The sequence below is a fragment of the Sapajus apella genome, unplaced genomic scaffold (genome assembly GCF_009761245.1).
Source record: "Sapajus apella isolate SASKATOON/1434 unplaced genomic scaffold, GSC_monkey_1.0 scaffold102, whole genome shotgun sequence".
NCBI lineage: Eukaryota > Metazoa > Chordata > Mammalia > Primates > Cebidae > Sapajus > Sapajus apella.
Window position 1 is genome coordinate 5,477,760 of NW_022437042.1, and position 10,470 is coordinate 5,488,229.

General features: G+C 37.8%; 1 pseudogene; it reads right to left on the bottom strand.

Moving 5' to 3' along the window:
- Positions 1-9,038: 9,038 nt before the first annotated feature.
- On the bottom strand, positions 9,039-9,914 carry LOC116536578 (annotated as a pseudogene).
- Positions 9,915-10,470: the final 556 nt, after the last annotated feature.

A 10,470-nucleotide genomic window follows, 5' to 3' on the forward strand; every position in this document is an offset into this window, starting at 1 on the left:
GCTAGCATTTGGATTAGTTTACTTTTGTATCTCTAGCTCTTTTCATTGTGATATTAGAGTGTTGACTTCAGATCTTTCTTGCTTTCTGATGTAGGCATTCAGTGTTATAATTTTCCCTGTTACCACTGCTTTAGCTGTGTCCAAGAGATTCTGGTACATTGTCTCTTTGTTTTTATTGTTTTCAGAAAACTTTTTATTTCTGACTTAATTTTATTATTTTCCCAGATATCATTCAGGAGCAGTTTGCTCAATATCCATGCAGTTGTGTGCTTTTGAGTGAGTTTCTTAATCCTGAGTTCTGATTTGATTGCACTGTGGTCTGAGAAACTGTTATAATTTCAGTTCTTTTGCATTTGCTGAGGAGTGTTTTACTTTCATTCATGTGGTTGATTTTAGAATAAGCGTCATGTGGCACTGAGAAGAATGTATATTCTGTTGATTTGGGGTAGAGAATTCTGTAGATGTCTACTAGGTCCATTTGATCCAGAGGTGAGTTCAAGTACTGAATATCCTTGTTATTTTTTTGTCTTACTGATCAGTCTAATACTGACAGCAGGGTGTTAAAGTCTCCTTCTATTATTGTGTAAGAGTCTAAGTCTTTTGTAAGTCTTTAAGAACTTGTTTTATGAATCTGTGTACTCCTGGATTGGGTAAATATATATTCAGAATAATTAGTTCTTCTTGAACTGTTTTATTACCATTATGTAATCCCCTATTTTTTTTTTAACCTTAGTTGGATTCAAGTCTGTTTTGTCAGAGACTAGAATTATAATCTCCACGTTTTTTTTTTTTTTTCCTTTCCATTTGCTTGGTAAATGTTTCTCCCTTTATTTTGAGCCTGTTTGTGTCTTTGCATGTGAGATGGGTCTCCTGAATACAGCACACCACTGGGCCTTGACTCCTTATCCAATTTGCCAGTCTGTGTCTTTTATTTGAGATATTTATCACATTTACATTTAAGGTTAGTATTGTTTTGTGTGAATTTAATCCTGTCATCATGATGCTATTTGGTTATTTTGCACACTAGTTGATGCAGTTTTTCATAGTGTCATTGGTTGTTATGTTTTTGTACATTTTTGCAGTGGCTGGTACTGGTTTTTCCTTTCCATATTTATTGCTTCTTTCAGGAGTTCTTGCAGGGTAGACCTGGTGGTAACAAAATCCCTCAGCATTTGCTAGTCTAGAAAGGATTTTATTTCTCCTTTACTTATGAAGCTTAGTTTGCCTGGATATCAAATTCTGGGTTGAAAATGTTTTTCTTAAAAAAGAATGTTGAATACTATTCTCCAATCTCTTCTGGCTTATAGAGTTTCTGCTGAGAGATCTGCTGTGGTCTAATGGGCTTCCCTTGGTAGGTAACCTGGTCTTTTCCCCTGGCTGCCCTTCATTTCGACCTTGAAGAAACAGATGATTATATCTTGGGTTGATCTTCTCATGGAGTATCTAAGTCGTGTTCTCTGTATTTTATGGATTGCATATTGGCTTGTCTTGCTAGGTGGGGGAAGTTCTGGGTAATATCCTCAAGTGTGCTTTCCAGCTTGTTTCCATTCTCCCCATCTTCTTCTGGTACTCCACTCACTAACAGGTTCTGTCTTTTTATGAAATCTCATATTTTTTGAAGGCTTTTTAATTTATTTTCATTATTATTTTTTTTCTATTCTTGTCTGCATGTCTTATTTCAGTAAGGTGGTCTTCAAATTCTGATATCTTTTCTTCCACTTGGTGGATTTGGCTTTCGATACTTGTGTATGCTTCACAAAGTTTGTGTGGTGTGTTTTTCAGCTCCATCAGGTCGTTTATGTTCCTCTCTAAACTGGTTTTTCTAGTTTGCAATTCCTGAAACCTTTTATCAACATTCCTAGCTTCTCTGCAGTGGGTTAGAACATGCTCCTTTAACTCATTGCAGTTTTTTATTATACATCTTGTAAAGCCTATTTCTGATCAATTCATCCATCTGATCCTCTGTCCAGTTCTGTGTCCTTGATGGAAAGATGTTGTAATCATTTGGAGGAGAAGAGACATTCTGGCCTCTTGGGTTTTCATTATTTTTTCATTGATTCTTTCTCATGTTTGTGAGTTTGTCTGGTTTTGGTCTTTGAGGCTGTTGACCCTTGCATGGGGTTTTTGTGGGGGCCTTTTTGTTGTTGTTTTGTTGTTGATGCTGTTGTTGTTCCTTTCTGTTTGTTTTTCTTTCAATAGACAGGTCCCTCTTCTGTAGGGCTGCTGCAGTTTCCTGGGGGTTCACTTAAGGCCCTTTCATATGATTTGTTCCCATGCCCGCAGATGTCACTCAAGAGGCACTTTGGCTGCAGAATGCCACAGCTGGTGTGTTGAGCTGTGGGGATAAGTCTTGGGACCAAGCCTTCCACCCTCCCTGGCTCCAGCAAAGAAAAAGTACAGCCTGGAGCTATAGAAATGGATGCCACGCTTCCCCTGCCCAGGGATCTTAGAGTATTAGGCAGTTTGCCAATCCCATGCTGGCTGCTGCCCCTGCGTCAAGGAACTCAAAGGGCTTAAACAGCAGGCAGCTGCAGGCAGTGCTGGTCGCCCCTCCCATCGGAAGTTCTGTGGGCTTAAGCAGGTTCCAGTTGAGATACTGTCAGAATCTGTGTGTTCCAGGGTTGGGATGCTAGGCCCTGGTGGCATGGGTTTACGAGTGGGGTCTTCCGACCCATGGGCTGCACAGTTTTGTGGAAAAAACACTTTCCTTGGCTGGTTAGCACGCTCACTCACCACCTCCCTTGGCTGGAGGGAGGGGTGTTCTCCTTCCCCATGTGGCTCTCAGCTGGGTGGCCTCATCACACTGCTTTTCCTTCTCTCTGTGAGTCATGCCAGCCTTCTAGCCCATTTTGATGAGAGAACCTGGATTGCCAGTGAAGGAGTCACACACTTATTATGGGTTTTTTTTTGACAGGAACCTTCAAACGCCCCTGCTTCTAGTTGGCCATCTTGGACCTGCCCCCCTGTTATTTTTATTTATTGCCAATGTAGCTTAATTCTGCTTCAATTTTCCAGAATTCCTGTCAGATATCAAATTCAGGAGGTTTAAGTACCACCTTCCTCCCCGCACAAAATAACATACAGAGTGGATGTACTTTTTGCATGAACACTGTGCACATTGGAGAATAAATAGCCTAAAGGCATTGCCGAATTCTTGATATGGGGGTGGATACTGCTGTTTATTCGTTTGGTCCTAACCCAAAATGAATGCAGTGCTTGAAGTGGAGTAGACATTTAAGACATATAATGGAGTCCTTGTTATTTTATTTAAATATTATTATTATACAGAGTTTGAAGGGGCCTAATGTCCATACTGTTTACACTCAAAGCAAGCAGACACAAATCTATGCTTGATTATACAAAGTGATAGAGAATCACAGCCATACAAGTTAGTTCATTCTATTTTTGGAAAACTGTACAGGAAAAAGTCCTTAACTATATTAAGCTTAAATCAGTACCTCAACTGTGAGTGATGGCTTAACTTTACAGAGAGACAAAAAGATCAAACTGTTTTTAAATTTTCAGTTGTATTTTTAATTTGGACTAAGTGTTACTTCTCTGTGCCCTTTTACCAACCTGTGTTTGATGCTATAATAAACTTGCCCAACGATCAGTTAATATATGTAGTGAGTAGGTACATAAATGTAGACTGTGAGCAATGAAAGGAATATACTTTTCATTGTATCCCCTGTAAGTAGTAGTGCAGTGCCTGTTACATAGCAAGTGATGTGTAAATGTTTGATTAAAGGAGGATGGGAGGAAGAATGTGGGAGAGGAAAATGGAAGAAATATATAGAAGGATAATGATTTATATTATCTTTGCTGATTTTGATGTTTAATAGGGCAAACACATTGACTGAGTGCAGTGTGCCTTGGTTAGCACATTTTATATATTTATATAAATATGATATATAAATATGGTATATTGTTTATATATACTTAGATCTATAAATATGTATTATATATGTATATAAATATGAATCCTAAAACTATTCATAGTGTCTCTAGTCTAGGCTAATCTTGACTTTTTAAACACAAGGATGTATTTTTCTTTGAATGATAGGACTTCATGTTAATGAAACAATCACTTGAGATGCCTAAAGCTCACTTTTGACGTTTTATCACTAAACTTTACTATTGTTATTCCACCTAGATACATCCAATCCTAAGTGGTATTACTTGACGGAGAGGTAAGAAACTCTCACAGTTCATCATGGTCCCATGCATCTTGAAGGCTTAGGAACAAACAAAACAAGCAAAAACATTGAAGCCCTCTGTTATAATGTAGCTATATTATTTAGAAAAGGAAACATATAGATTAAGTAAGTCAGTAATGGCTAAGGTATAAAGAAAATTTCGATCCTTGTTTTAAGTCACCTAAACTGATGTTTTCTTGGGTTAGTAGAACTTTGACATGTTATTTTTGTACTGATGCTGTCGGGGGCCTATGGTAAGGAAGGGTAAGGAAACTAACTTACACGTAATTTTTATAGATGCCCCAATTTTCATTTGGACTTAGAATTTCATTGTCATGTATAAATCCCAAGACAGTAGAAATGCTTATTAGATTTCTGTCTAGACCCCATTTGACATCCTGATAAACAGAGAAAGTATCTTTAAGACTGGCGAGTAACTATATTAGCCTGCAGGAAGAAGCATTAAAAGTCTGTATTTTCTATGCATCAGCTCAGCACAGTAGAAAGAGGTATCTTCAGGACACTGTGCTAGTGAGAAAAATCAACCAGGAAGACAGCTACTTTCAGAAGTTTTTAAAATTTAGTACATAGAATATAGGGCAGGCAGTCTCTTTTATGGCAAATGCTTTAGTGTTATACAAAATAAGAATATTAGCATGTTAGGAAGGGTATTTGGAAGAAGAGTCAAAGTGGTCAAATAGATGGCATCTGGATGTTTAGGAAAAGAGACTGAAAAAAATTAGTGAAGCAGGAAAATTAAGCAAAACTATGCAATGCAATATTTAATCATGTCCAAGTACAATGTAATGCTGGTACTGAGTACACGTATATTTCCGCCCATAAATACATATATACATTAAGCCCACCCATGTATACTCAGGTGCATCTATAGTCTCATCAATTCAACCATACAGTAAAGTCTGCACAGGTGCATGCATATGCAAATGTGTGTGACAAATATGTTTAAAACCACTTGTCAGAATAAAACTATGAAAAGAATAGTCTACTTTAGTTTGTAATTGGTAGCATTCTTTTTTCTTTTTGCACAAATAAGTATACTGCTATTGTATGACAAAACACTTTCACATATAAACTCATTTTATCCTCACAACAATCCTATGAAATAGGTACCATTATTATGATTCTCCATTTATGAGATGAGCAAACATCATCATCAACAACATTCTTATATTTCAGTTACTGGGATATCAGCTCTTGAGATATTTAGGATAATGTTGGGATCTTCCCTGGAGAGAGGATGGATGAACCCAGCCATTAGCTGACCTTGTGGCTTCTTGCCTTTCACAATTGTTATTTGATTTTCTATAGAGAATTCCCAAACCTCAAGTTTCACTTTCTCCTTTAGTAACATAAAACCTGCTTACTTTTAGCCTCTCCTTTTGCTATTCTCAGAGTCCAGAGTATACGGAAAATGCTCTCTCTTCTATTTTCCTGTTGAGGTTGCTGTAGCATACTTTATTTTTTTTTCATATTGAAGCACCTAAATTAAGGAATTTCACAGCAGGTTAACCTATTCTTCTACTTGACACATCACTGACTGTCACCTTAGCAAGCAGTCCTTGTTAGTAAAGTCCCATAGGTTTTAAGAAGGTAGTGAACCACCTTAACTACAATGACCTTATTAAGAAAAAAGGTCCCTTTTAGATCTGGGACTGAAATACTGTAAGCCATTCATCCGATGTTTCAGCTGAAACACTGTAGGGAAGGAAAGTTGCCTATAGCAGCCCAAATTTGAAAAAAAGGCTATATCTGATGCCTCTCCCTTGACATTTCAGAAGTGACAGATCATTGGGAAAAATAAGAAAAACCATCCAAACTTCTGCAACCTGAAAATACTCAGCTTGAAATGTATAAAAATGAAATATATATAAATCACAGGGCTTGACTGAATCGAAACTTTTCTGGATTGAGAAGGAATTTAGAAATCATGTAGACCAGTGGCTTCCATTTCCTTACTTGTGTAATAGAAGAAAGAAATGGACCATGTCTAATTTATCTTTGTCACTTTAATAACACTTGATATAATTTCTGACACAGATGGTGTTTAACACATGTCCGTGGAGTTGTTTTATACTGAGAAGTATGAGTGATCTGTTCAAGAGAACACAGATAGCAATGGAGGAGACTGTATTAGAGCCCTCCTCTGCTACCTTCTACCTGTGCTTCTTGCAATTTACAACAGGAAAAAGCCAATCATTATTATTTTTGGTTGTTGTTGAGATGGGGTCTTACTATGTTTCCCAGGCTGGTCTTGAACTCCTAAGCTTGAGCAGTCCTCCCACCTCAGCCTCCCGAATAGCTGGGATTACAGGCACATGCCACCATGCCTGGCCAGGACAAGGACTATTTTGAAAGCCACATTTTAAACCGTTGGAATGATAACCTATACAAAAAAACTCCTCAACCCTAGATGGATGTCAAGGTGAACATTAGTCATGCCCTTTGAAACTACACAGTAATAAAGCTTGGAGTATTTACTTCTTGGCAATCTTCTTAACCTTTGTTTGTTTTCAAAATAGAAAAGCCACATGACTCTAATTCATAGCTGTGAACCCAAATCTATTTTCTTCAGGGATACACAGTTTTAAACTGTATAAATGTAAGCAAATTCATCCAAAGAGTACAATGTTCTCATATATCCATTTTCTAGGAGTTCAGGCTAGGAAAATGTAATCCTTCATTTTAGCCATAATTAATTACTCTGAACGTATTACCTATTTCACCTATGGGACCACAAAGAAAGTGTAAAAAGCAGGACAAGTTATAACAAGGCATCCTTCCCAGCATATTGCAAGCAGCAAGTAACACTTAAAGGAATAGCTACACAGCTTCAAACAGTGCATTCTAGTAGGTTAATGTTATTGGAATTATTAACTTCTGAATTGCTTCTAGGAGGAGCTACTTTGCACATGTCAGGATTCCTGTTGTTAACTTGAAAGAGAAACCAGTAAATTACTGAGCAGCACACATAATTAAGGAGTCGAGGAAGGTTGAGGTGTTTTTGAATGTGTGGTCACCACCAAGAAAAATTAAGCAATATAATTAGGTGACGAAAACCCCAGGTGTGCCAGTCTTTGTCTGCCACAACCCCAATCAGCTGCAGTTCTGAGCATTTTCCACCGATAACAGTATTAGATGTGCCCAGTCCTTGAGCCAGTTCTGACAAAAGCAGCCAGAAGGTCAACAATAATAGTGAGAGGCTTAGGTGCTAGGCATTGTTCACTACGCTTGAATAGATTATTTTAATCCTTTAAGCAGCCCTATGAGGTAAGAATTATTAACCACTTTATAGGAGTAAACTGATGCACAAAGATGTTAAATAACTTGCTTACATATCTTAGTTAAGATGATTCTGCTATATGCCCCCCCAAATTTCAGCGACTTAACAGGATAGTTATTTCTTGCACACGAAATTTTACACAGCTTGTAAATGGCAAAGAACCTTGCTCAGTGTTACTTGCTTCATATATCAAATTAATTTTCCAAGTCAACACTATTTATTTATTTTTATACAATGAATCACTTTTGTTTCTGTACTCATTCATATTTCAGCATTTGGTAGTCCTGAACAGAAGGTGGAGAAACACAGCAATTTGCCAGGAAGTCAAGCCCACTAACAAGTGATCTGCTGTGCGCACCAAGTTATTTGTTAAACCCCTGCTGAGGATCTCATGAAGCAGCAGCACCAAAACCAAAGTATGTGCCAAATTTAAAGTTGTTTTTGTTTTAGTTTTCAGATTCCACCAGACCACAACAGACTGCAAGGATGATCAAAAGAAAGCCCTGTTTAATACTTATTCAGTTTTTAGAAACAAAAGCAATTACAGGTAAAGAAAGTAATTCAGAGAGATCATGTGTGCTTACACATGTCTTCATGTGGCCTTTTTCCAACTTTAACCACCAAAGACACTGATAGCTGAGAATTAGGAATAAAGTTGGTTACTGTTATTTTTACCTTATCAAAATCTGAACTAAAAAAAAAAAAAAATCAGCTGATGATCACAGCAGAGGGTGGTAGAGCTGAAGACCCAATTTTCATTTCTCAGGCTGATGGAGAGTGAGTAAATAGAGTTTCAAAACTTAACCAGAGCAACTAGGAAGTCTTTCCAACCTTACCTGATAGCTTGTGGTCAAAGCAAGGAAGTGTCATGGAAAGCATTGGGTAGTGATGGTACAAAAAAGGAACCTGAGAAAGGGAGAAAACAGCAACACCCTCCATAAAGGTGAGAAAGAGAAGATATGGGGAAAGTACTAAATTTCTTCGTTGAAGGCCAATCTCAGAGGGGAACAGAGGGGTTACAATCTATGCTTTGGCTAAGAGTGGAAGTGAAGGAATGTAGGGACAGGACAATGTCTTGAAGAGGGCATCATTTAAGACTTAAAGGAAGAAATCAGGGATGCAACTAAAGCACCCCACACACCCAGCAGTATTCCCACAGGGTGTGACCTGAAACTTTCGCATCTAATCTAAGAAAGCCCCAGGCTAGCGGGCTATTGCAGGGAAGGTGTGAAGCAGGGGTGAGGGCTAGCCAGAAAAGGCAGAGATCTCAGGCCATGTCATTAGCAACAAGGCGATTGCATAATATGTCTTTTCACAATTGAGTTAGATGTGTCCCAATAGTTATGATGGGAATAATTTAAATATACTGTATTCCTTCCAGAAGTTCAACTATGTGGATGGTGGTTACACTTGACAAGATGATTTGTTATAGCACAACTTACATACTTGAAATGGACAAAAATTTAGTGTCATTTACACTACCTTAAGGTAAATTTCCTTTGAATAGGAATTCCTTTTCCAGTACTTTGAGGTCTACAAGACATATCTAGAAAATTTACTAATGTGGAAAATAAAGAGTGCCTTAATTGAATGGTGGGAAGAAGGTAGAAGTCCTGTGTTCTTTTATTTTTGATAAATTGCTGTAACACTGACTTTCAGTTGGCTGAGAGAGTTTCATATTTTCTTTAGACATCATTAGATGCTGAAGCTTTTGCAGGAGAACTTTAATACAACATGAATTTTGCCGTTTTGATAGCACCAATATGGTTCTTGGGTTTACCACTCCGTTAGAACTATTGATTGTGAGATATATATATCTCACACATGCACACACACACACACACATATCACAATCAATAACTTTTGTGATTATATATATCACAATAGATTAATACACACACACACACACACACACACAACTTGGAATACTACTCAGCCATGAAAAAACAAAATAATAGCATTTGCAGCAACCTTGATGGAACTGGAGACCATTATTCTAAGTGAAGTAACTCAGGAATGGAAAACCAAACATCGTATGCTGTCACTCATGAGTGGGAGCTAAGCTATGAGGATGAAAGGCAAGAGAATAATACAATGGACTTTGGGGACTTCGGGAGAGTGTGGGAGTGAGGTGAAAGATACTGGGTACAGCATACACTAGTCAGGTGATGGGTTCACCAAAATCTCAGAGATCACCACTAAAGAATTTATTCATGTAACCAAATACCACCTGTTTTCCAAAAACTTATTGAAATTAAAAAAGCACTATTGACTCCATTTATATTAAATTTTCTTACGAAAGGGGATGATTCTGAGTATTTAGGTCCATATTTTATTTTAAGGCTGTATATTTGGTTTTCATAAATAGTCTGAGCCCATGGTGGCTGCCATCTTGCACTGCTGTCCCAACTAACCATTATCACCACAAAACAGATACAGGTATGTGCTGCATAATGAGGCTTCAGTCATTGACAGACGGTATATACCATGGTGATCCCATAGGATTATGATGGGGCTGAGAAATTCTTATTGCCTAGTGATGTTAGTCATAGCTGACTTAAAGTTGCACTCACAAGTGGTGATGATGGTGTAAACAAGCCTACTATGCTGCCAGTTGTATGAAAATATGGCACATATTATACAAGTATGTATACTATATAATATTAATACTTGGTAATGATAATAAATAACTATGTTACTGGTTTATGTATCTACTATATTTTGTTTTTTGAGACAGAGTCTTGCTCTGTCACCCAGGCTGGAGTACAGTGATTCCATCTCTGCTCACTGTAAAGTTCGAACCTATTTACCTCCCAGGTTCAAATGATTTTCCTGCCTCAGCCTCCTGAATAGCTGAGACTACAAGTGTTAGCCACCACACCCAGTGAATTTTTGCACTTTTAGTAGAGACAGGGTTTCACCACATTGCCTAGGAGGCTAGTCTAGAACTCCTGACCTCAAATGATCTGCATG